General features: G+C 42.6%; 1 protein-coding gene across 5 annotated transcripts in view; it reads left to right on the top strand.

The window, feature by feature from the left end:
• The window catches only part of WNK2 (WNK lysine deficient protein kinase 2), a 94,723-nt gene that overhangs the window by 1,239 nt on the left and 67,782 nt on the right, over positions 1 to 25,702 (top strand). The window lies entirely within an intron of this gene.

The raw sequence follows: 25,702 nt of genomic DNA, 5'->3' as shown, positions 1-25,702 counted from the left end.
ATATGCCCCGGTGCTTGTGTCTTTTTAGGCATCATGTGTGCAGTGCTTTGGTTAGGTCAAAGATTTATCTGTCCAAATACCTTTGAAATAGCGGATTTTTACATTCAAGTTCTAGATCTTCAGGATGAATATCATCCAGTAATCTCTAACGAGAACGAAGGTTTAGATGCTGTCTTCTGCTGTTACCCTGTTCTTGGCGGGTTTTGTAGCCTTTGGTAAAAATCACAGTAGTACATGCTTTTTTTTTTTTTTTTTTTTTTGAGCTTGTAGTAAAGCTTATAGTGCCTGTTACCTCACTTTTGTTGGCATCCATTGGAAGGAGACCCATCTAAGAGAAAAACCTAATACAGACTTAATATTGTTTTATTTTCAGCTTGAGTTACTCTGTAACTTAGGTGAAAGGAGGTTTAATTAACTCTTCGTAATAATTTGGGGTCTTTAAACTTCCACTGGGTGGCTGAGCTTTATGGCCTACAAGAGTATTTGAAACTGACATGGAAATAACTTGTTGTTGTAAGTCTGAGCTCCTGGTTGTTTGTTGATATTTTAATGTTGGCCCAATCTGTTTGTAAATTACTCCTGGCTGCCTGGGTTAGTGGAGGATGGATGTGCAGCCACATTTTTATTCTCTGATAATTTCATTGCACAACATAATCATAATTCACTGCAGCACTGCTCCCTTAATAAGAATTATGGGGAATGCTTCTCAGTCTTCGTAGTCGTGCATTCCCTAGCTTTTATCAGAAAGGGATGCAGAATGGGAGACACAGCAGCCGAGCAAGGTATGGTGGGCTGTGGTGAGGGGCTGAACCCCACTCTCCTCCAGCCCGGGGGTCCTGGAGGGGTTGTGGAAAAAGGGGGGCCTGGGGGATTGTTAAGGGGATTTAAGGAAAGCTTGAGGGCAGGCCTGGGCTTTGTCTGATTTTGCTGGGAACTGAATCCGGAGCGTATAAGGCTTCTCCTTAAGCAGCCTGAAATCCACGAGAGATGGTGGCTGGGATGCTGTTGGAGGGCAGGTTGGTAGAGGTTGATGCTGCCCCTGTCAGTCCATGCGGCCCAAGCTAGCCCCATCACTGCAGAGCCATCGCACAGGCAAGAATTCAGCATGAGCCAAGTTTTCTCAGAGGGCTTTAGCAGGGGGATTGACAGAGATGGATTTTCCACGTTTTCTGTAATAGAGCAGCTTTAACGACCAAAGCCTGCCAAATACGTTGGAGAATACTGCTTGGAAATGCTAGTCTGGATCATGTACACTTAAGGAAGAGACTGGGTAGGGAAAACTGCAGTGTGAAAGCTTTCTTACCTGGTGAAGGGCATTCTTGTTCTTAGTTACATGGGTTGGAATTCTTGACTGCGTGTGAAGAAATCTGTGTAATGCTCAAATTCCCATTAGTTTTCACTATAGGTGCTTCAGCCCAAACCAGCTCTTACTGGTAGATCTTTTCAGTTTAATACAGGATTTGCTTTAGGTCTCTAAACGTAGAAAGACTATTGATTAACTACTTTAGAGAAATTGGTGTGAATCTCTAGAAGGAGGCAGGGGCTGCTGTGTCTCCTTAAGCTTTGTGTGCAGTTTTGAGTGATGCTGGAGGTAATGTGAGATGGTATGTGACTTTGGAAGCCAGTGCTTCGGTCTGGATTGGGAAAGCCTCATTGAATGACAAAAGCCTTTAACGACTACAGGATTAAAGCCTGTGCTTCTGGGCTGGATTTGCATGGAGGAGGCAATGGGAGAAGGTGTGAATGGCTGTGTTGTCTCCAGCTTTTTGACTTGTAGAATCCTCTCCCAGTTCAGCTGGGGAATTTTAGGGAAAACGTTCAGAGGATGCTGTCAAGTAAATCACTTTACTCATGGCTTCTTTTTTTTTTTTTTTTTTGTGAGCTGTGGCATTTAGATCTCCCCGGATTTGTATTTCTCTGCACAAATTTGAAGTTTCCCTATAGGTAGCAGGAGACTGAGTGCAAGCCATCATATCACTATGCTGTTGGAGACAAAATGCCTTCCTCTGCAGCCTCATACTGTCAGAACCCAGCCCAGAGCCTCTTTGTAGAAAAATTGCTGCAACCTGTAATTTTTTCCTTCCGGAGATGCACTTGTGCTCGTTCTGTTTGGAGCGGGGAAGTTAAAGCAGACAGCGTTGAGGTTCCATGCAGGCATTAATCCTTTCCTGGCTCAGCGGTTTTTCAGCCCACTTGTGCTGTTGCCTGTGTGTCTTTGTCCGTCTGTACAAAGGCCTTGCAAAGGCCTCGCGAGCCATTCTTGTTCAGTGGCTTTATTTCATTGAAAAGACGGCTTTAGGGTTCAGAACTGAAGTCATAGCTCTGATTAGGGTGGGATTCAGGCGCTAACCAAATGATCTGGGCTTTAGATCTGTCTGAAGAGGTGAAAGCTGTAGTTGAATTCTAGCTAGAAAATAAGGCCATTGTTCCTTCATGGAGCTGAAGTGTCAGAGCAGGATTAGTGTGCCCTTGCAGTTTTGGAAGGGTTTGCATGCCAAGGTTTTTGACAGCTATAATTAATATTAATTGATGGTGTGCAATTGCTGTGTGGTGAGATTTTGGCATGAGTATTGCAGTGTTGCACTTCAAAGTAAAATGTTGGGTCATGAATAAGGAATACAGGCTTTGCCATTTCCCTGCTGGCAAGCCAGATATTCCTTTTGGTTAGATGAATGGTTTCAAAATGCCCGTTATGTTTTCCTTTGGGAATATATAGGGCCTCTGCAAAGAGTCAGACCTGGTACTATGACATGCAGAGGCCTCATTGTACTTTATGGTTCTCGTTTGGACTCTGAATACCACCGTGGTATCTAACTTGATTTTTTTGTTGTTGTTGTTGTTGAGAAATGGGGAAAGGTTGGGCTGTCTTATCATGCTGTTGCAGGGAGGTGTGAGATGCCTGGTGATCACCTGGTGATCATCAGAGTCTTATGCCTCTGTATCAAAATTCCAGGGTTTTTTTCCCTGAAAAGGGTAGTAGCTCCAGGATTACCATTGGTGTGGTAGTTTGGCTTTTGTTAGTGTCCTTGCTGGCTGGCAGTATTCATCTGATGTCAAAGTAGTAGCGGGTTACTATCTGTGCTGGTAATTTATTGGCCAGATAGACTTTCTAGTGTAAATGAACAGAATGATTTAGAAAATCTGGGAGAAGAAAGGAGACAGACTGTGCCTGAAAGTTTGAGTCTCATATTGATGTCTGCTCACAGTAAATGAACTTCAAGACCAATTTTGTCTGTTTCCAGTTAATTCTTGTGAATGTGACTTGTGTTTAAATTGAAACAATTGGTTTAGCTGTGCTTTACGGCATCAGTATGAAATTGTGTGCCTGTATCACTGGTGTTTGTTAGCAGAGCTTTGCCCTGGCATAGGGAAGCAGGGCAGGGATATGGTTGTGAACTATTAATAGACTGCCTCTCAAATTCAGTAAATGAAATAGAGCTGGATCAGGCTTCACGTTCTGCTTGTGAATCACACAAGACTGCTTTCTTTTGCTTTTGAGCACATTTTGCCTCAAGGTTGATTGTGTGCTCTTTTAATTCTGGTGAAACTCTTCATGCTAAATGTATGGGTCCAGTCGCCATAAGAAATTACTTCAAATCAGAGCTGGGTGTATAGGATATTTCTGGTCCCTTTGGTCATCTCATATCCACAGCTGATGAGGGGTGGAAAAAGTTGGTGTTGGAAGCTGTCACCGTGGCATTCCATGCAATTGATATAAAGTCTGACATGAGTGACATTTACGCTGGTGGTATTATTTTGTGGTTAGGGAGTAAGAGATGTTTAAGAGTTCAGAGGCAATGGTAATGATGTGCTGAAAGATGCTGGATAGTAGAGTTAACGTGTTTTGATAGTCTGAACGATTAGAGATTCTTTGGAGATTTGAAAGTGTGTCTCCTGGAAGGTAGAAACCCTACTGTAAGGGTTGAGTGTCAAAGTGTTGTTGAGGAGGGAGGTAGGGATAAATCTCTCCTGCCTCAGGAGCCTTCTGCAGTGGTTCATGTTGCTTTAGTGCTGAGAAGTTTGATTTTTAGATTTGCCACGATGTGGCTGTTGATGGCCAGCAGCAGGACACTTGCCTGTGTGTGCATTAAGCTGTGGGCTGGGTCTTCTGGCCAGAAAGCATAAATATGAGCCAAATGCTGATGCGTGATGCCTGGACAGGCTGTAGGCATAAGGCAAGGGCAGCCAAAGGAATGTCCCACAAGATGTGTGACACTTGGCACTCCAGCTGGGAGAGGCGTCTTCATTGTGCTGCAACAGGAGGGGCTTGCAGATAGCTGGAGAATATCCAGAAGGGTCATGTGGAAGCAGAACTGGTTTGCTTCATGTTGAACTTCATATATATGAAGTTATGTTTGGAAATGTATCTTTTCCCTGAAGTGATACTTATGGACAGGATGGGTGCTATCTCAGTGTTGATTTTGGTGTACCTGAAAACCAGGTTGGCCAAGAAGGGCAGCTGAGGATTTTCCTTGTTGTGTTGATAAGTCAAGTGGAAACAACCTTCAGTCTAGTACCTTGCTATTCCTGTGCAGCTCTGAAAGGAGAGAACAGCACCCTGATCCTGCTGCCCTCCTGACTCCTGGGAAGCAAAAGTCAACTGTCCTGCAGGAGGGGTCACAGCTGCCTTCTCCAGCACTGCCTGCTGCAGCTGCTTCTGCATGGACTCTGCACCAGTACAAGAGTACTTGTATGTCCTTCTAAACCCAGTTTCTACACAAACCACGAAACAGAGCCCTTTTTATGTGTGACTCGTCTCTTGCTCTGGAATGGACTGATCTTCAAACCGTAAGCAACTTGCAGTATCCCTGACTAAAATCTCATTATCCACCAAAGGAATTGGGTCCATGTCTCATTCTGGCATTATGCTTATCACAAACAGTGGGCTTGTTGCTATTCAGAATTAGCTGCATAGCTTCTGAGAGATTCTTTTGACCTACATATGCCCATGTCCTGTAAAAGACGCTAGGAGTTTAGGACATGGAGTGGATCACAAGTCCTGCTTGTTCTGCCCTGTCCCCTGTCATCACCTATGTTGTGGATACAAGTTATCACATGACACTGAACACCTCTAAACTTTAGGAAGCATCTTATTTCCCAGCTGGTTGTCTGTAGCAACTGGTGAACCTAGACTGAGTTCCAAATCAGCGGGTAATAAATGTGCATGGAAAACTTTCTGTAGTGACTCTTATGTGATGTGCAGGTAGTGGAGGGTGGTGATGTCTCTTCTCAATTCCTTAAAGAAATTTAAGTAAATTCATACCTGTACCCATCTTGAATTGTATTTTATGGGAGATGCTCCATCTTGGTCTTGAATGGTCTTACCTGTGCTTTCAGTTCATTGTAATCCCTAGAATGCTTTTGAAAATTGCACCTACTGGAAAATAATTTTACTGTATAGTGTTAATGCAGTAACATAGCTGTGTGATACACTGGTTAAATGTGCAGTGGGAGTAATGGGCAAAATGAAAGGCACGTTCTGGGAATGTCCATCTTGTTTAAACTGTCAAGGAAGGAGTAACTGAAGACCTACTACCATCTGTTCTTCAGTTGTTTGCTGTAGAGGGCTACAAACCACTTTTTCATGAACTCTGGAAAACTGAGAGGGGAAGGCAGGGCTAAGTAATATGAGGGAGTTCTAACTTTGGCCATTTTATGTGAGTTCAATTTGATCTTCATTCTTGACCTTCTTAAGGGAAAATTAAACGCTGTGAGAATGGTATTTGATCCTGTGATGAATCTTAGCACCACCTTGCTAAAGTTAATTAAGAGTTTTAATGTAATTTTTGGTTAGATACTGGTTAGATTGGTTAAATTAATATTTTTTCTAAAAGAAAGTTACACAGTAGCTCTTTTTTTTGTAATGATTTTTTGTGTGGGGGGAGGCAGTACAATTGCTGGTTACTAAAGATATTATTTCATCTTTTTCAGATTCTGGAAGTCCTGATATAGTCTCTCTCTGTTTTGTTTCATCATAATTCAGAGAATTTGAATATAAACCTGTATGGGTGATGGCTGCCTTACTGTTTGTTTGGGGATTTTCTTGTTTATTTATCTATTTCTGTGGTTTTGGGGAACTGTCAGGTATTTTCCATTAACTTTTTAGCAAAGCATGAGCCTCTAAACTGTGGTTCATTACTGAGCACAGTAATGGGATGTTCTGTATTCCTGAATTAACAGGGCTTGTCCAAAGGCAGTGTCAGTGAATCTCACTTGCATAAGCTGCCTAAAACCCAGTCAGACTAAACAGATGGAGGAAGGGTTTTTCTTTAGCTGAATAATAAAATTTGTTCTATATTCTGTAAAATAAGGTTTTATTAAAAAGAACAGATGACAATTGGTCACCTCATGTATTGAGAACTGAGTACTGATTTTACAGAAGCAGCATAAACCAAGGCACTGCCTCTGTCTGCTTCCAAAGTGGATGTTCCTTTCTTTCACTAGCGCGTGCTCGAAGGGTTAACATTGTGGTGTTTATTCCAGATTTTTATACAATAAGCAACTTTTTCACATTGTCTTTCCTGATGCTGGATTATTTCAGGTGCCCCATTGTGCTGGCAGCTGTGGTGCTTGACAGCAGAATCAATCCTACAGTTTGAACAGAACCTCAGGGAAAGTGGGAGGAATCACAAAATTTCTAGTGGATGTAGCTCATTGCTGCAGGCCTGTGCAGTTCTCTGCTGAAACACTGGAATCAGTTTTACAAGAGCCAGATATTATCAAAATGGGTTTGTTTTGTTCCAGGCTTTGCTGATTAATTAAGGAAAACAGGCATGGTTGTGTGCATCTGAACTTGCTTTCTCTTTCATATCAATGTGTTTGGAGAGTTGTTGTAGATAATAAAGCAAGTGTTACACTAATGAAATGGACTTGCTTTTATTTCAATTAAGATAACCCTTATATTGCTAAGAATGGCGGAATCTTCTGTCTTGAAAGTATGAAATTGCAGGAGCTGTGCCCCTTACTCTTTCCTTAGCTGCCAGGGTAATAGTTAAAAGGGGTTTGGTAAAGGCTCCAATGAGCCTTGCACATACAAGGGAGATGGGAGTGAATCTCCCCTCCTGGTGTAAGCTCTTTAGTCTAAGTGTGGCCGTTGTGGGAAGGGAGATGGCCAGTACCTCTTCCAGGTGCCATCACTCAGCTCTATCTCTTTGTGATGGGTGTGCAGTTTGAGGAGTGGCTGCAGAGTTAATTTCTGGGTCTCAGCTGTGGTCACTCATGGGGGGACACATTCCAAGGCTGAGACTATGTGGGTGTGTGCTGGAGGCTGGAGCTCTTGCAGACGCCTCACCTTGAGGAAAGGCGCAGAGCCTTCAGTGTGCTGGTAGCTGACTGGCTGTCAGAGCCCCAAGTGCCTTCAGCAGAGTGCATTTGGACCCAGGTCAATTTTATGCTTTATTTTTACAGTCTCATGTTAAATTAAGCCAACTGGATAGATTCCCACGTGATACAGGATACTGCTGTAGAGGCATGCTGCTGCTTCCTCTAGGCTATGGGCAGTTCTGAATCCCTCTCTGAGCAAGAGGATTAAGCCTTCTTTTTAAAGTACAGAAAGAAGAAACTTGTAGGAAATAACTGTGCTTGGGAGAGGGAAATGAAATGTCCTTTTACCTTGCTGGAGTAAATGATAATTTTTATGTTTAGGAGTTGGCTGCTTAAATTTCTGTCCCCACTCATGAGCACTCTGCCAAAGCTCATTCTTCTGCCATGCAATGGGTTGACAACATCCACACAGGGGCTGCTAACATGGGAGGCTGACATCCCTTACTGTGAGAAACAGTGCTTAAAAAGTATGTGATTAAAATGTACGTGTATCTGTTCACTTAGATGAATCCAACATGACAAGTTTGTAACCAGTAAAGCTGTATAACTACTAGAAATAGCAATTCTTCCTCTAAGCATTAAATACAGCTTCATTTACTGAAGTATGACTATACTTTTATTAGTATATAGAAACCTTTTTTTTTTTTGTTTATGGGAAGGAGATAACAAGCTCAGGCTTATGCACCTGTGGGCTTCAAAGAAAGTTTTGCATAGCTGTATTTTGAGGCTTTTCTATGTGAAATGAGACACTTAGTATAATGAAGCTTGGGTATTCAAAAGCAATTGCCACAAGGAGAGGACTCGGCATTTGATTTTAGCCACACAAATACTATGTGGACTTTTTCTTCTTTTGCGATGTTGCTGAATAACAATCCCATTTATAATAAACTCTGCCAGGGGTTGTATCCCTGTTGGGAGGGAATCTCTCTGCATGGAACTGCTGATGGAGAGTGCCTGGAACGAGAAGGTCTCTGCCTGAGGCAGTTGGCTTTGTCTAAGTAGGACACTACAAAAAATACACACTTTACTACCTTGAGCCCTGAAAATTAAATGCAGTATTGCTGCTGAACTCAGCATTTTCTGGGTGTGGTGGGTGTGACTGCTGCTGGTCTGGCTTTGTTACAGGTTAGAAAAGATTTATAGGGTGCTTCATCAGCCCCTTCCTGCCTGCCTTTGTCATTTTTGGAATCACAGAAGGGTTGGGTTATAAAGGAATTTAAAGACCATCTCGTTTCAATCCCGGGCCATGGGCTCGGCCAATTTCCACTACCCCAGGTTGTCCCAAGCTGTATCCAGCCTGGCCTTGAACATGTCCAAGGATGGGGCATCTACTGCTTCCCTGCGCCACCTGTGTTAGTGCCTCATCACCCTCACTGCCTTGTTAGGAAGGCTTTCTTAGTAAAATTGATGCTACTTCACAAAAGCTTTCTAGTAGGCTTTTAAAAAGCAGCTTAAATGACTTTTTTCTTTCTCATTCCTTCTCTTTCCTGTCTTCTGCCCCTCCCCCCCCCAAAAGTTAAAAGGATACGGTTCTGCTCTTAACACCTTCTGCACTGCCACAGTGTATATACACTTTTTCAGTCCTTATTTTTCTTCAGAGGGTCATCTTCACAATTGTATTAAATTATCTCCTGTGATTAATCTGATGAGATGCCATTTCACTTGAGAGCCTCCCAGTTGTGCAGCGTGTTTCCTGGGGCACTGCTTTGTGCAGCCTTGGGACTATAAGCTGGGATAGCATCTGGTGTCTCTGAACGTTCTGATGAACCCGGGATAGAAATCAGAATTTGAAGAGAAACAAAGAAAAATAGGGTGGCACCTAGTGAGACGAGATGCAAAGGTAATTTATAACCTCTTGTGCAGTAATTGTTTGTGATTCTTAGCAGTGAGTAATAGTGGTGATCTTTCTGCCTGCCTTGTTGATGCTTTGGTACTGCAGTTCTGCTCCTACAAGTACAGTCCATATGCTGGAAGTGCTTTTTTTAAAAACAAGCTTTCATAAAGCCTTATATATTGTGCATTTTTGTATGCTTTATCCTGTTTGCAATGTCTCTGAGTTTTAGAGTTGAAATTGTAATTTAATATTTGTTAGAGAAAAAAAAAATCATTAAAACATTTCCACAGAGCTAATTTTTGTGTGCAAAAAGAGAGAACAATCTAACGTTTTATGAACTGTGACCTTTGTGCCTTGAAAGACATATAGGGTATATTTCCTAATGGATTTCTGACAGCAGGGAAACTAATGAAATCCTCTGGCAGTGGAGTCCTTAGTGCCTAATAGGATGTGAACTCCCTGTGTGGCTGCTTCAACAGTTTGATTATTTCTGATAGTGCCATTCTATGGGCTTTGCAGCTACCCAGGTTGGGCTTTTCCTGCACCTTTGTAATCAGTGGGGCCAACTGGAGAGTTTCTCCTTCCTTTTTCTATCAAGTTTACCAAAAATTGAGAAGTGCTTTGTTTATTTGTGTAACTATACTGATTTACTCACTAAATGTAGTGTGAAACGCATTTTCCTCAAAAAGCAAAGGTTGAAAATCAACCTTTGAATGTGTTTTTGACAGACACTAGAAATAATAAGAAAGGAGGAGTTTTCTTACTCTTACAATCACACAGTGATTTGTGTTAGAAGTTACCTCAAAGCCCATCCAATGCCACCTCTGCCATGGGCAGAGACACCTTCCACTGTCCCAGGCTGCTCCAAGCCCCAGTGTCCAACCCGGCCTTGGACACTGCCAGGGATCCAGAGGCAGCCATAACTGCTCTGGGCACTGTGCCAGGGCTTCCCCACCCTGCCAGGGAGGAATTTGTCCCATAAAAGAATTCTTGCTCTTCATAAATTTGTTAACTTGATGCAAGATTCCAAACTCCCAGTGGTTTTGTCTGTATTTTTCTTGGAGGATGCATCCTTCACTAATCTATAATCTGTGACACAGCAAAATGTGTGGGGACACACATTTAGAGAGCTGGGAAATTGCAGTTTGGCAATTCTTCACAGGCCTGGATTTCTCCTGTCTCTCAGGTCCATTCCCAGGCTGACAAGCTGACTGCAGCTTCAGTTAAGGGAGGCAGTCTCCCAGAGAGATAACTTGGTGAAAAACAGAAGGGAATTCATAATAAAGATTAACACCTGGTGTTTTTCCCATGGGACATCCGGATATGCTGTCCCAGGGGTTGTTTGTCCCAGTCATCCAATGAACTACTGTCCTGTCCTAGCTGCACATAACACACTTTAAATACGGGATGTCCGTACAATAAATTGGCCTTTTTTCCCAAAAGAGGTCCGTGTGTGTTGCTGTCCTTTCTCTCTCTTTGCAGCGCAATAACCACAAAAATGTTTGTGTGACTGAAAAAAATGGATGGACTAGTTTAATTGGAAGATCTTGCATATGCTGGCATATTAATTAGTCATAGAGATCTAAGACAGATGAATAATAAGTTATGAAACCCTGTTCACCTGTTTTTAAGGTGTTCAGTTAAAAAAAAAGTAAAAAAAGAAACATACTGTTTCTAAGGTGCTTGTGTGCCGAAGTTTTAAGTCCCCTGAGGCAGGGTTTATGGATGTTTCGATAAGCATTCTGCCTAGCCTATTCTTTAAGGATGGGATGTATTTTGAAATGTAGTAACGCTCCCAGAGCAGAAGCTTTTACTCTTAGGTTGCCCAAAATTCCCATGTAAATTTATCTGCTTTAAAAATAATTGCATGTACTGATTGTGCTGGGATGGTGGCAGGTCTTAAGAATCTGGCAGGATCAAAATGATCATACAATTTTTTTTAATTGATAGGAGACGTGGAAAGCAACACTGTAGCTGTGTAGAGTATGTAGCAATGTATAAGCCTGTAATCCCCACAGGGGAAACATGCAAAATCAGCATGTTTGCAAATAGATGTATTTTTATAGCATACATAGCATAGTTGGTGGTTCCAGGACTTGACTTCTCCTTAACCTTAGATATGGAGGTGAAAGTACAGGCTCAAATGCTTCCTTTGCTTTTCAGACAATGTTCTGGTGATTCTGCCTTTCTTTATGAAGCTGATTTGAGGAACATTGGTGCTGTTCTCGGCTTCATCTTTTAGTGTTACACCTTGCTCAATCTGGGAACAACACTGTAAGTGGAGGGGTAATCCCTGAAGAGGTGACTGTGGAGTGATTTGACTTGATTTAGGTTGCTTTGGTCTCACTGTCGAGTTACTGTTTTCTTCCATATTCATGGCAAGTGTTTGCACTTGGTTTTCTTGGGTTCTGCTTAAGGCTTGTCCTTAAGATGTATCTGAGCATTCCTTTAAAAGACCACACATATGTGCAGTAGTCACCATAATAAAGTGTTTGGATAGGTGACATAAATACAAGAATATAAATGGGTTGGTGCTCTCCTAAATTTAAGAACTAGTACATGATACTATGGCAATAAGTATTATTCTTTGTTAAAAGTTGTTTTGAAGCATGTGGGGTTTGAAAATTAATTGCAGTACATGGCATTCATAATGGAATAGGCAATGTGCTTCTGGTAGGTTGAATGATTAAAAAAATATACTAAATCTTCTTTAGCTTGTGAGTTCTCAAATGATTTCTTTAAAAAGTGCCTGGTTAGGTAGTTCTACCTAAGGCTTTTACAAACATCTGGAAGTGTCTTTATTCTGCAACTGATAAATCAGTTCTCCCTTGAGTACTGTGTGTGAGACCATGCTGATAATTCACTGTCATACTCTAAGTTGCTAGAAGGTTAAGAAATTTGGGGTTTAAAATGGAATTGCAGCTCCAATGAAGGCTGTGCTAAGACTTGTTTCATTGCAGTCAATACATTTTTCATGGCAGTTCTAATTTTGAAAGCTCCCAAAAACAAAGCTTTAAAAATATTTTGAGTGAATCACTTCATGACTCACAAGATTTTTTTCCCATCTTGAAAATGTCTGGGCTTTTGTATGGGATGGTAATCCATGTCTAGATCTTTGTGTTTTATAATTATCACTTTTGTGATATTGAAACCATCAACTTTCATGAAAATCACCTGAATCTGATGGCAAGACTAATCCAGCCTCCTGCTGCAAAAAGTCCTTTGCTGAATCCCTTTGAGCATCCTTTGCTGAGAGATCTAGAATTTAAGTACAGCTGCTTAGAACTGTAGAGCTCGAACTTGTATATTTTTAATCTTGTAGGCTCAAATAATTTACAAGAGCTGGAGTATTCAGTGTGTTTATCTTGTAGGCTGAAATAGGGATAACAAATGGGTATCCCTATTGTGAAGGGATCCCAGTTTACTGATGTCACAGGCAATATTTTAAAGTGCTCTAACTGAATTTTAGGCTTTCAGACTAAAAAACATGTTCTGGAAAAAGAATGCTATTTGTAGTAAATCATATTCTGTTTGTTTCAAGAGTACTAACACAAACTGAGTGGTCTCTGAGAACTTTCTCATCTAGAGCTTGATGAAAACCAGGTTTTGTCCAGATGAAAGGCTTGGCATAGTTTACTGCTGCTACTGAATCCCCAGGGAGGCTGCCCACTGCTCTAGTTCCTTGCACTGCAGCAGAGAAATCACACAGATTATTTCTATAATCAGGTTAATTGAAAGAGTGGAAAGTGTAAGGAGAAATTTTCTGGATTTATAGTTAAGGGAGAGTGGGAAGGACTGATGTCGCCTGTGCTGTGTCTTGGTAGCCTGCAGTTGGGAGTGCATGCTGGGGGCCAGCACCTACAATGCTCTTTTAATAACATATTTTTAATGTGTATATTATTAAAAGGGGAATTAATGTGGTTTTGTCCCATGGAAATGTCTTGAAAGAAAGGGATGTGATAAGAAAAATCTCTTTAGCCAGCCTTGTCTCGGTTTTCAGGGTTGTGACTCACTGGGTCACTTCTATGACTTTCAGGGTTCCCTGAAAAGTGACTCATTGAATTTCTCCCACTCTAGGAAAGGTAATGGGAATTAAACACAAAAAAGAAACTGCCCTGGCGTTGTTCAGCTTTTTCCTTTTAAAGTTCAGTAGGTAAGGGCATTTATTTTTCACCTTGTATTTCCTGGTTCCTTTCAGAAACTGCAGATTGGGACTGGTCTTTTACCTTCATCACCTGCACAGTTGAAAGTTGGAAATACTGAATGCTATTCTGGGCCAAGCCCACAAGATTTTTAGAAGAAATTGGTTGCATGTGTTTATTAAGTTGCAAAATCTTATTTTCATGTGAAATGTCTTAATATTGTGGTGCATGGTGTTGGTGTTTGGTGCTTGTAGGGCTTCAGGTGTGTCATAGCAAGAGCAAGGACTCCCCTTGGTTACTCAGAGGGTGCAAATCTGGGAGGTTTGTCAACGGAATCAGAGCTCAAACCTCTGTTGAGGTATTTGCTTCCTATCCTATTTTTTCTGTTTCATTTGAAACCATTTTTTACTCAGGGTGGTGTTCTGGAGGGCCTAATGTGTAGTTAATAGATGTTTTTTAAAAAAAGAAAAACCAACTAAAATGCCCCATTGGGAATGAAGGGTCATCACACAGCTTTTAATTTGATACCTAACAAAGCAGCTGTGGCATTTAATCCATCCTTGGAACAGCAGCCAATATATAAAAACCACCAAAAAAAATATTAGTTATATTCTCCTCTCAGTTTAATAGGATGTCCTCTAAACTAACTTATATGGGCCTGTGGTGGCTTCCTTTAAATGTAGTTTTTTCTCTCTTAAGATTATAGTAAATAACGAGAAACTGTCTGGACTTTATGAGAACTCATTATATTTCATCTGTTTATTTCCAGATAATTGTTCTTTGCAATGGGTATCCCTATTGTAAGGGATTCCAATTAATGCCACAGAAAATACTTATTTAATCTGAACTGACCTATTCCTATAATTTCTTTGAAGTCCTATTTTAAGTTTCTTAAGCTCTGCTGAGTTACTTGAATTAAGAGGTGTTTTTTTGTTCTGGATTTAAGTGCACACCTGTTTTTTTGTAAGAGATAATTTACATTCTCTCCGTCTGCTTTGCATAATTTTTTAGGTTGAAGTATTCCTGAATTTCTGAAGAGCCTGCAAATTAAATTGAGGAAGGAAATCTTTTCCTCACTTTGCATAACAATTTAAATAAACTATTACGTGTCAAATCACATTTTTATTATAATGAATGCAAGGTGCATCCTAAGACTTGGTTGTACCATATAATACTCTGCAGTTAATGAAATATCTTTTGTGTGAATTAAAAATTATTAAAAATATGAAAAAAATCAAGCAGATTCTTCTGTGACAGACAGTTCTCAGCTGTTGCAGAGAAATTGAAGCTGTCTTCGGAGGAATGTATTCAGATATCTTTTTATTCAGAAATGAAACTTGGGCAGAGGTGGCTGCAGATGCGTCTCTCTGTGTGGTCTCTGCATCTCCCCATTCTGCCTGGTGTACACAGGGTGAGCTGGGGCATCTCCCTGGGACAAAGCTGTGTCTGTAGAGCAGCAGCTTGGGGAGAGGGGTCTGACCAAGCATGGGGCCAGAGCAAGAATTAGTTGGGTTACCTGCTGTTAAATCTGTTGGTTTAGCAACACGTCTGTAGGTATTTTGGGGATGGGAGATAAACCATGATGGGATCAGGGGGTGGTGATGAGGATCCCGGGGGCCCTGTGGGCTCTGCCTTCCTTCTCTGTCAACTGGCACAGGCAAACAGAATCATAGACACATTAAGGTTGGAAAAGATCTCTTAAGACCATCAAGTCAAACCATCCCGAGCACCACCACCATGTTCACCACTAGACCGTGTCCCCAGGTGCCAAATCCACGCATTTTTTGACACTTCCAGGGATGGTGACACTACCACTGCCCTGGACAGCCTGTGCCAGGGCTGAACAGCCATTTCTGTGAAGAATTTTTTCCTTCCTAGAACATCCGACCTAAACCTCCTTTATGCCTCCTTCTCTGTCCTGTTTCATTTGTTGCCTGGCTTGTTACCTGCATAACTTGTTGCATGAATAACTTGAGCTATTTGGAAATGGGGAATTGTAACAGAGCCTCTTGGTAAAGCATGGCTGCAGGTCAGCCTGCCATTAGGGCCTTTTCTTGCCATCCACAAGTTGTTCCTGTACAGGCTGTTGCTTGGTTGCCTGTGCTGTTGATGAAGAGGATGATTCACAGGAGAGTTCCTAATGTTCCTTCCTCTCAAAACTGCTGTAAGTGTTCAGGGGAAATGTGGTGGAAGTTGGTCATGGAGAGGTCTGTCCACATGCAAGGCATAATTGCACAATGTAGGCATGAAGAACAGCAAGAGCTGTTGTCTGCAGCAAAACCGTGAGTGGTAGAGAGCAGTGAGCTTGGCGTTCCATACCAGCACACTGGACAAAGGGAATGAGGTTGTCTGAGACACTGATCAGTGTGCTGGATCCCAAATGTTTGTATAATATTCAGTACTCTTTGGACACAGCAGCGAGAGAATGCCGCTCAGGAAAGAGTTAATCAGGGTCTTAAGATGAGTGAACTGTGCACTGTCTCTGCCTTGTCAGGCATGCCAGGGCTCTGCCTGGCTGGTTTGCCATGGGCCGGTTATCCTTAGGGCTCTGCAGTAGCCTGGAACCCGACGCACACCCATCTTGGTGTCAGGTTGAATTTGGCTACTGCTGGAAATCATGTTGCACTGATTGGCGATTTGGGTTTTTTTTTCTGGGAGGTAAGTAATAAAGTAATGTTAGTGCAGCAGAAAATTGAGATGGCATTCCAAGTGTTTTTCCAGGGAAGATAAGGGAAATGAATGGACGATTGCAAGAAGGGTGACTCAGGGATTCAGAATGACTGTGGGGGGGGAGGGGAAGAAGGAGGAGTTGGGACGTATTGGGATGGATGGTATGGAATGGGACAAGCTCACAGTTTGGGAACTGCCAGTAATATGCAGTCAGAGCAGGGATGCCTTCTTATCTGCCTCTCTCCTGATTCCTTCACCTAAGTGGAGCTGTGAGATGGGGCTTGGAGGATTTCTTCCCTCTGGGAAGATTTTGCCTGAATTACTCTTTCTCCTTTTGCATTACATTTGCAGTGAGTCGTGGAGAAAGTCCTTGCCCTTTCTCTGCCTTTCGGGTGGGATGCAGCATCCGTGCTGCCCTTCAGCTGCTACTCTGAGCAGCACATTTGGCGTCTGCCTGGCCAGCTGCCTTGCTGTGGTGGCCGGGGACAGCACGCACCGCATGCATGGAGCAGAACCATTGGCACACAAGTGGGCTGGCCCGGGTGGCTTGGATGTGAACACAGTCGCTGGGAGAGAAGGATGCAGAACCTCCTCTGAGGTGTTGCTTTAAGAGACATGTATCTAATTGGCATGTATGAGCCTCTTCAGGCTGTTCTGAAAAGCTGTTTCTATTAAGATTAATATCCCAGATGCTGCAGTGCCTGTACCCTTCCTGGATTTTCCTTCTAACTGGTGTGCCTTGTCCCGTAGTTCTAAGGCAGAGCAAGTGCACCAAACCCAAAAGGTTTTCCAGAAAATGAGTTAGAGCTGTATTGTATGTCTAGTCCCACTGGTAAACTAAACCTATGGCTCAAAGTCTGAGCACTCAGGTTAACCTCAGCTGCTGCTGCGTGTTGCAATGCACTGTCAGATTAATTTTAATTAAGAACCTGTTGAACACCTGCTGGGGCTCTGCTCTTCCCAAAAGCAGGGATGTTTATCAGTAGGGAAGTTGTGAACCATGAACTCTGCTCTCATATTATGTTCCCCAGCCATACTGGACAAAAGGTTGGGCACTTCCCATGGATAACTGGTCACAGGCTGTTGGTGCAAACCACTGTATGCATCAAGAAAGATATGGGACTGGCCCTTCAGAATCCAGCACATGGTTATGACAGCACAGAGAGATCTCAGGTATGTGGCTGATAGTGAGAGATGGTTTGTCCATTTGAAGAATAGTGTCTGTAAAACAGCCCAAACACTTTCTTAAAAAAGGAGCTGAGTGAATGAGTCTTCATGGCCACCATGTACAGGCAAATAATTAATGGGCTCAAAATGAAACTAAGGATATGTAGGTTAGAGAACAAGGAGACTATAGGGAGCCAGCCTATAGTCATCTCATTTTTAAATGGAGATGTTGGCAAGTTCTGTTTGCATTTATTTCATAAACAGTGGGTTGAACTGGTTTGAGATAGCATGAGGCTTATAGTGCATAACTTCAGATAACAGCCGGTCAGCAAAAATCATCCTGTTATGGTGTAGAGGAATCAAGCACCCGAGAGCAGCAGGGACTTGTCTGGATGCAAGGACTGCCCTGACAGTTGTCTTCAAAAATGAAGAACGTGTCATGAAGGCAACCAGAGTGAGTAAATGAAAGGAGAACCTTGCTTCTAAAGCAAGGATGGACTTCAGCTCAGTAAGCCTGGCAAGCCAAGAGGTCTGTAATAACTCTGTAGAAAGGCAAAGGCAGGGAAAAAGCACTATAAGGAAGAGAGCTGTGAAGGCTAGAGGATGAAGTTAGCTCAGGAAGAACTGGCTTCGAGCAGACTGAACAAGGAGGAGGAGTAAAGGTTTAGCATAGCTTTGCTCTAGCAGTGACATGGCAAGAATTCTAATTGTTTAAATATGAAGATTAAGTTTATGAACAAGATTGATTATCTGGCATGTCCTGCATTTGACCTTGGTTGTTCTCATGTAGGGGGCTTTCACAAGAAGCAGCTCTTTCTTCTAAGACATTGAGCTACTGCTTGTCTCTTTTTTCAAATGTCAGGAACATATTGTAAAAATTTTTAGGTTTCATCCAACACCTTATACTAGTGCAAGGTGGAAACTTTAGAAAGAGAAAGATTAAATCCCCTGCACTTTAATTTGCAAGTATCTTTTTTTAAGTGCTTGTATTGCTTCTGAATTGTGAGTTTTTGCCTTTTTTTTTTAAAGATCTGTGGTACTCCGAAGTTGTGCCAAGTTTGCTCCTGCAGGAATCCTTGACTTTTGAATGTACCAATAAAACAAAGATTTCTGTTTTCCAGAGAGTGCTTCCTATTTAAAAAGAAACAAGATAAAAGACTTTTTCTGCTGATGAGCCTTTCTGCCTCTAAGGTTGTGCCTTTACAATTTTGTTTAGAGGTTTGATTTTTGTTAGAGTTATTGGTGATGACTGGAGGCTCAGAATCAGAAAACTCACCCAAGTGTCTGATGGCAGTGGAGTCTTGAACTTAAGAGTAGAGATTAACTGATGTGGCCTGGTTGATAGTGGTTTGTCCAGCAGTGGAGGTTTGGACTGGTTTTATGGAAAATGTTGCTCTGCACAGGTAGAGTGTGTGACTTGCTCAGCGTGCAGTGATGGTTACAGTGCCTTGTCAGCCAAGATGTGGAAGCCTCAGAGCAAGGGGTGGGGGACAGCATCAGTGCCTGGCCCTGGCTCTTGGGGGTCTTGCCATTCCTCTGGGATTCACGTTCCAGCAGAAAGCGATGGGGTCTTATGTGAACAACTTTGTCATCTGTACTCTCTCAGCCTTCATTGTTACAGCTGTGGAAGTGATGGTAGGGCGTTCCCAGTAGATGTTGATGTTTCCTGCTGTCTTTCTGATCTTCTTTTAAATAGCCTACTAGGAGTGATTCTTTTTCCTTTTTTCTTAATTACAGGGTTGAAAAAAGGTTTTTCAAACAGTGTTTATATGACTTAATTTGCAAGGCTGACTGGATATCATACAGAATCCTGCAGAATGAAGGTGCCCTATCTTGATACCTTCTAGAAATGCTGTGTCTGGGAGCACTTGTCAAGGTCACTGCTCGTGAGAACACAATCTTCCCAAGGATGCTGTATCGAGTGCCTTGCCACCTTCTGTTCAGTGTAAGCTGAACGTGTCGAGCTAATGCCAATACTGTCACAGCATACATGGTGGAGTTTGGTCTTAGCAGAGGAAAAATGCAGCACTTAAATCTCAAAAGCGGTGAAGTGTTAATGTGTCATTTTTGGCTGAGGCTAAAGCACTGAGGTTAATGCTTGCTTTTCCACAAAACCTCATCTCTTGAGAATAGGTCTGTTCCTGGCTCAGTGCATATTTAGTGAAGCAACCAAGTAAATAGACTAGAAGAAATCTTTGGTTATTAACTTAAGGTTGGTAGAGAAACAGAAGTAATAACAAAAGAGGAACTAATCTGATTTGTTGTAGTGGTAAGTCACCTCTAAATTGGTTACTGTAGTATCATTATGTAGAAGGGGTTTTTTTGTGAAATAAAAACACTTTCTTGGAAAGATTTATTAAATTACTGCGGTTTTTACTAGGCATTATTTTAACACACAATATGATTTTTCTAAGGACACAGAATGAGTGTGTGTGTGTTTGCCCTCCTCCCTTCCTGACTTTGTTACAGTAATATAATTGCTTTTCTTCTTGATGTAGCCCAAAATGAAATGGAAATGGTGTTGCTGTTGTGGCCAAGGTTTACAGTTGTGAACCATCTCATCAATCACACCTGCTTTCCTTCCAGATGTTTCCTTTGGCAAGAACATCTGTTGAGAATGGCATTATTCCCTAGGGCACCATTTTCCATGTGCTCCCATTTCAGGATAAAATTAAACCAGTGGACCTTGACAGTGTTTTCATAACCAAAAATGGGTCCTTGTGCTTCTGTTAGTAGAGCATGAGCAGTATTATTTAATAATGGCATGAATCACTTCCACTGGTGCTCTTCTGGAGAGTAGTGCTGGCTGGCTGTGTGTAGAATCGTTCTTTGACACACGAAGCAGATGGTGTTTAGTCAGGGGAGTGTTGTATGTCCAATCTGGTGCTGCCTGGCTTGCTGACAGGGTAGTGGTTTGCGGAGTGAAGAGCTTGGAGGTATGGTTACCATCAGGAGGAAGAAAACAGGGCTCTTGTATATTTCCTGTGAGGCTCATGTAGAGCTGTCAAATGCCCAGATTTCCATGGGCATCTCCTCTTGATGAGTCTGTACATTTTGTGCAGGAACTTGATGGCTCCTTGTGTGGTTGGCAGGGATCTGAGGTGAGTGGGCAGGCTGTGCTCAGCCCAGCTCTCGGGTGTGGGTGTATTAATTTATTGTACATGCACAATCAGTCCAGCCTACTCTGGGTGATGGCACTCGCAGGGTGGGCTCAGGCTGACATCTCTGCCTCTCTGGGGATGGACCTGTATGGAAGCTGTGTGTGGACAGGGACAGCCCAGGTGGATTCAGGCTGGTGGTCATTTCTTGCTGCATCTCTGTCCTCCTGCAGAAGCGTGACCTGGCAAAATTAGAATGTGTGAAACCCCGTGTGATCCTGGTGTGGATTGAAGAGAGCACCAAGGCAGTGCACAGTATCTGTAATAAAGCTTTTGTTTGGAAAGAAGTGTGAAGGCCCAGAAATCCCTGGCAGCTTTCCGGGAGTGAAGCCCATTGATAGTATGTGCACATGAGGATAAACACCTACCAAATTGCACAGTGATTAAAAAAATAAAAAAAGCCAAAACCCCCCCTTTTGTTTAAACTGTGCTTTCTGAACTTTTTCGTTACCTCTCCCCAACTACACATCAGCATGAGCTGTGAAGAAAAGCACAAACTGCTATTGCTAACTTCAGCTGGATTTTCAGGGGGACTGAAACTGCTGTATGTGCCTCATGCTTGGGTACAGCCCATGGCAAGCGAGCATGTAGCCTTGGGTTTTAATGTACCAGTGAGTTTCAAAGACAGCCCTGCCTTCTTATGTAAGCTTTTAGGGCATTTTCATGCCTTATACTATTTATCATGGTGTCTTACCTGCATTTCCTCTGCAATCTTCAAAAAGATAATGTTTCCTGCAAGGCCCTATCCTACAACCTTTCTTCTTCCCATGGGGAGACAGGTACTGCTCAATACGCTGCTTGCTTTTTTTTCAGCCCACGCTGCAGATATCTGTGCTTATGTTTTTCTGTACTAGTACTGTTTCCCCAAGACTGCACAGTAACTTGTTGACTGATGAAGCCCATTCATGTACTTACCTGTCGCTTGTCCCAGTCACTATCGGAAACACAGTTGCAGGATTTAAATTCCGTACAGTGATTGTCCATTACTGCTGGTGATTAAAAAAGTCTTACTTCAGTTGCAAGTTCTCTTTCACTAGTAGTTAAGCTGTTGTTTCACAGTAGGAAAAAGCTTTTATTCTATGCAATCACAGGGTCCTCAGAGACCAGTCTTTGCAATCATAAATAGGCATATTGATTGGTCTTTATTAAATAGAAAGGCCCCAAGGAGAGATGAAATACCTGAACTTTGTAAAGTTAGAAAAAAAATTGCAAAGCCTTTCAAAGTCACATGGAAACTAGGCATAGTTCCCAGGCCATTTCTCCAAACTTCTTGTCATGTTTTAATTTTTTTATAAGTTTTACCGAGCAAAGAGATCCATCTTCAGAGAAAGAAAATAGTTACTTTAGAAAACTTATTAGTGAAAATGTATACCAGTAATGTTATTTGTGGATTGAACCATTTTAAGGTGCATTGAGCCCAATGGTTCTTCAATCCTACATTTTGCTGGCAATGCAATTTTCTTAAAAAAACAAATCAAAACAATCAAATAAAGTGCTGATCACCCCAATTAATATGATATGTGTGTGCACTAATATTTTTTTCTTCAGATGTTTAGTTTGAATAGATTTTATTCCTTTTATTTACTGAAATTGATAGAGGGCAAATCCTTCTGTTGCATGTTTCTCTGGGGATGGGTTCTTCAGTTTCACAGTACTTTGTTGGTGTGCCTGAAGTCAAACAGCAGCTTGGTGGAAAGGATTTTTTGTTTGCTTTGTGTAGGTGCATGTCAAGGTAGCCGAGCGCAGCATCATCTCTATAGATCCCCCTCTTAAGGGAGCTGGTAAAATCAGCTTTTGCATTTTTTTTCTGTCAGCTGAGGAGAGAGAGAGAGAACAGAGAGTGGAAGGATTCCATATGCTTTTCTAACTTGTATTGGGTTGTATGAATGTAGGAAACAATATGTGATTAACCGTACAAGTAACCTTTTTTGGCAAATAGTCTGTCAACACTATCTTCTCGCACTACTCCATGAAATCTGAGTATGAAGCTCAAACTACCAGGCAATTCTTTCCCATAACCTAGTTTTCCCATTTGAAAGCCTTTTGAGTATTCTTTAACTGTCTGGATCCTGGGCTGTATCACCAGCTGGTGGAGGGGAGGGGATTATCCCTCTCTAGTGGGACCTGGAGCGCTGCCCAGCTCTGGGGCCTCTCCACGAGACTGGTGTGGAGCTGCTGGAGAGTCCAAAGGAGGCCACGGAGCTGCTCCCAGGGGCTGGAGCCCCTCTGCTCTGCAGCTGAGCTGGGGGAGGAGAAGGCTCCAGGGAGAGCTCAGAGCCCCTGCCAAGGCCTAAAGGGGCTCCAGGAGAGCTGGAGAGGGATTGGGGACAAGGGATGGAGGGACAGGACACAGGGGATGGCTTCCACTGCCAGAGGGCAGGGATAGATGGGATATTGGGAAGGAATTGTTCCCTGCCAGGGTGGGCAGGCCCTGGCACAGGTGCTCAGAGAAGCTGTGACTGTCCCTGGATCCCTGACAGTGTCCAAGGCCAGGTTGGACAGGGCTTGGAACACCCTTGGGCAGTGGAAGGTGTCCCTGCCCATAGCTGGGGGAACAAGATGATCTTTAAGGTCCCTTCCAACCTGAATCATTTTTTGATTCTGTTCTTGAAATCTTTCAGAAAAATAAAGGTAGGATTTCCTGATTATTGTTACTTTCCATAGAATCTCTCCAATGTTGTTTGGTAAATACAGTCCACGTAATAGTTCTTGTATCACATTGTAAAATCCATACTGCTGTAGGCCACAGATTTTAAATTACTAAACAGCTGTGATCAAGGAGTTTGAACACACCAACTCTTAAGGAATGTGTCTGTGCCCACCAGATGGGAGTCTGCAAGTGTGAGACGGGTTATTTTGGTTGGGGTTTTTTTGCTTATCCAGTTTTCAAATTCTTGTAATGATGGGCTGCAGGGACTCCTGTCACTGAGCATCTCTCACATTTGTTTGGATTTGGGGCTGCTGACTTTGTTTTCATAAGTGGTGTCTAGCCAAGATTTGAAGTTTGCATTTGATAATGACCACTTGAATCAGCATTTTGGGCCTGTAGCCAAGTTCGTGTGTCATGTAACATTACTGGGGCTGTAACAGAATAGTTTTGCAGACTTCAAGTCGCAAAGTACCTCTGTGGTTGTCTGATCGAGCGTCCTCTATGTGCCTTGGTTTATAAGAGTTTCTTCACTGAATCTGGTAATCCCTGACGCTCTCAGAGAAACTGTGCCACCTAAACTCCTCAGGCGTGGACAGTATGGTCCAGTGTTGTACTGGTTCTCACAGCCCATCTGTAAATCAGGGACTGTGCTAAGGGCACAGTGCTCTCTGCGCTGGGAGTTTCTCTTCTCAGCGGGAGAGTACCTCAGGCTCTCTTGGGATCAGTCCATGGCCAGGCTGGCTGTCCAGCCCCAGCATGGTTGGGCTGCTCACACGCAGTTTACACAAGAAGCTCAGTGCCTCTTTGTGACCTGTCACCTTTATGCTGCAACACTCTCCTAATTCTTTCTAACGAGTAGCATATGTTACTAGCGATGAGCTTTTTTTCCACAGCCCTTTGTAAAAATGCATTCACTTTGTTAGTATAAAACCTGAGCCCAGCAGAATCTCATGAAAAATCCTCAAGGATGTATATCTTTATTGCTTACCCGATTTTTAATTAATGTAAACAGATATTTTCTGTGTGAAGCAAATGCGTTGCAGAAATCTGAGTTTATTATGTCAGTGTTATTATATTTATCAACCCAAACATATAATCTCCTTGGAAAATGGCCCATATCTGTTTCTCACATACCCATGTTGATGTTACCCTTTCATGCCTTGCTGTAAGGGATGGGGAGTCCTGTTTTTTAGTTGACAAGCTCCTGTTATTCTTTTGAGCAGGGCTATGGAATGTCAAGCTTTGCAGGAGGGAAAAGCAAGAAAGAGGAGCTATTTTGTTACAAATGGGATGCTTTCAGCTTAATTCCTAACCATTATGGGAGACTGTGATGAATGTATCCCGCCTGGGAGTGTAGCGTTTGCCCGTGGAGTGTTTTCTAACAGGTTGTCAAGTGGTGTTAGGAATGCACCAGAAGTGACAGCTCCTTTCAGCACTTAGGTTCACAAGGAAGACATTTCGAAACTCCAGACACATAGCTTTGTTAAATATTTAGGAGCTGGGATACCCCAATCTGAAGAGTGGCTTTGTGACAGTGAAAGGTCCCTCTCCTCACTTCCCCAGAGCTTTGCAAGCATTGCTGCAAGGAATGCATGTCCAGTCTCTTGAGTTGTTGTAGCAGTTGAGCTGCTCGCTTTTTTCTTTGTCTCCACACCGTATTCTTCCCACTCCTCTTTTCTTTTGAATTTTACCTCCAGCAGGAGCAGTGAGCAGTTGAACCTTTCTTGGGTGCTGCATGCTGTGGAGCAGGGCTGGAACAGAAGAAGAATGTTCCTGGATCAGCTTCAGGACCTCTGAGGCTCGTGACTTTTCAGGTGCAGGAGTTTATAGAATCATGGAATTGCAGGATGGTTTGGGTTAGAAGGGACCTTAAAGTTCATCCTGTTCCACCCCTGCCATAGACAGGGACACCTTCCATTAGACCAGGTGACTCCAAGACTTGTCCAACCTGGCCTTGGACATTTCCTGGGAAGTTAGGTATTTGTAATTATGTGGCCCTCTGCAAGGATGTTTTTATTTCAAAACAGAAAGAGCAAATAATTTTAAAGGAATATTTTCCAGTCTTTCCCCTCAAAGATCCCTAGCTGAAACTAGAAGCAGGTTGGGATGAGAAGAGCTCTCAATACTGCTGGTTAGGGTGCTGCTCTCCCATAGATCTCCAGGGTGCACTGAGGAACTCCTTATCCTTTTTCTGTGTGCATTAGAAATGCAAAATGTGGGCACAGAAGCATTAAATTACTTGGTGTGGGAGGCTCAGCAGGCCGCAGTGTGAGGAAAGAACTGAGAAAGTTTCTCTCCAGGATCCACTGAGCCACTGTAAGAGTTTAAATTAGGATCTGTGCAAAGACCATCACTTTTCTGTTTTCTAGCTATTTTATGTTCCTATCCCTCAGTACAATTAATTTCAGCATATCTGTATAAAGGCACATATGAACTTGGTCAGTCTTACATGTTTAATGGAAACAGGGAAGTGAAAAGTTCTGAGATGAACTCACACTGAAGGCTGTATGGGTAAGTTTTCCATGTTTGCCTGGTACCAGGACAGCTCTTCACTGGGAACAAGATAAAATAATGTCCAGCTCAATCAGGCTGTAGTCACTGGGGTGATAAAAGATATGGATGGTACAAGATGTTCTCCTGCACAGAGAGCTCGAGATGGCTGCCACAGCTCTGGCCAGTGAGACTGATGATGGTGATGATGAAAGACCTCATTGTGGTTTGCAGCTTCCTCCTGTAGGACAGGAGAAGGGGCAGGCAC

Source organism: Sturnus vulgaris, chromosome 11, assembly GCF_052056855.1.
Source record: "Sturnus vulgaris isolate bStuVul1 chromosome 11, bStuVul1.hap1, whole genome shotgun sequence".
Lineage (NCBI taxonomy): Eukaryota > Metazoa > Chordata > Aves > Passeriformes > Sturnidae > Sturnus > Sturnus vulgaris.
Note: the sequence above shows the minus strand (reverse complement) of the source record. Positions and strands in the feature narration are given on the sequence as shown.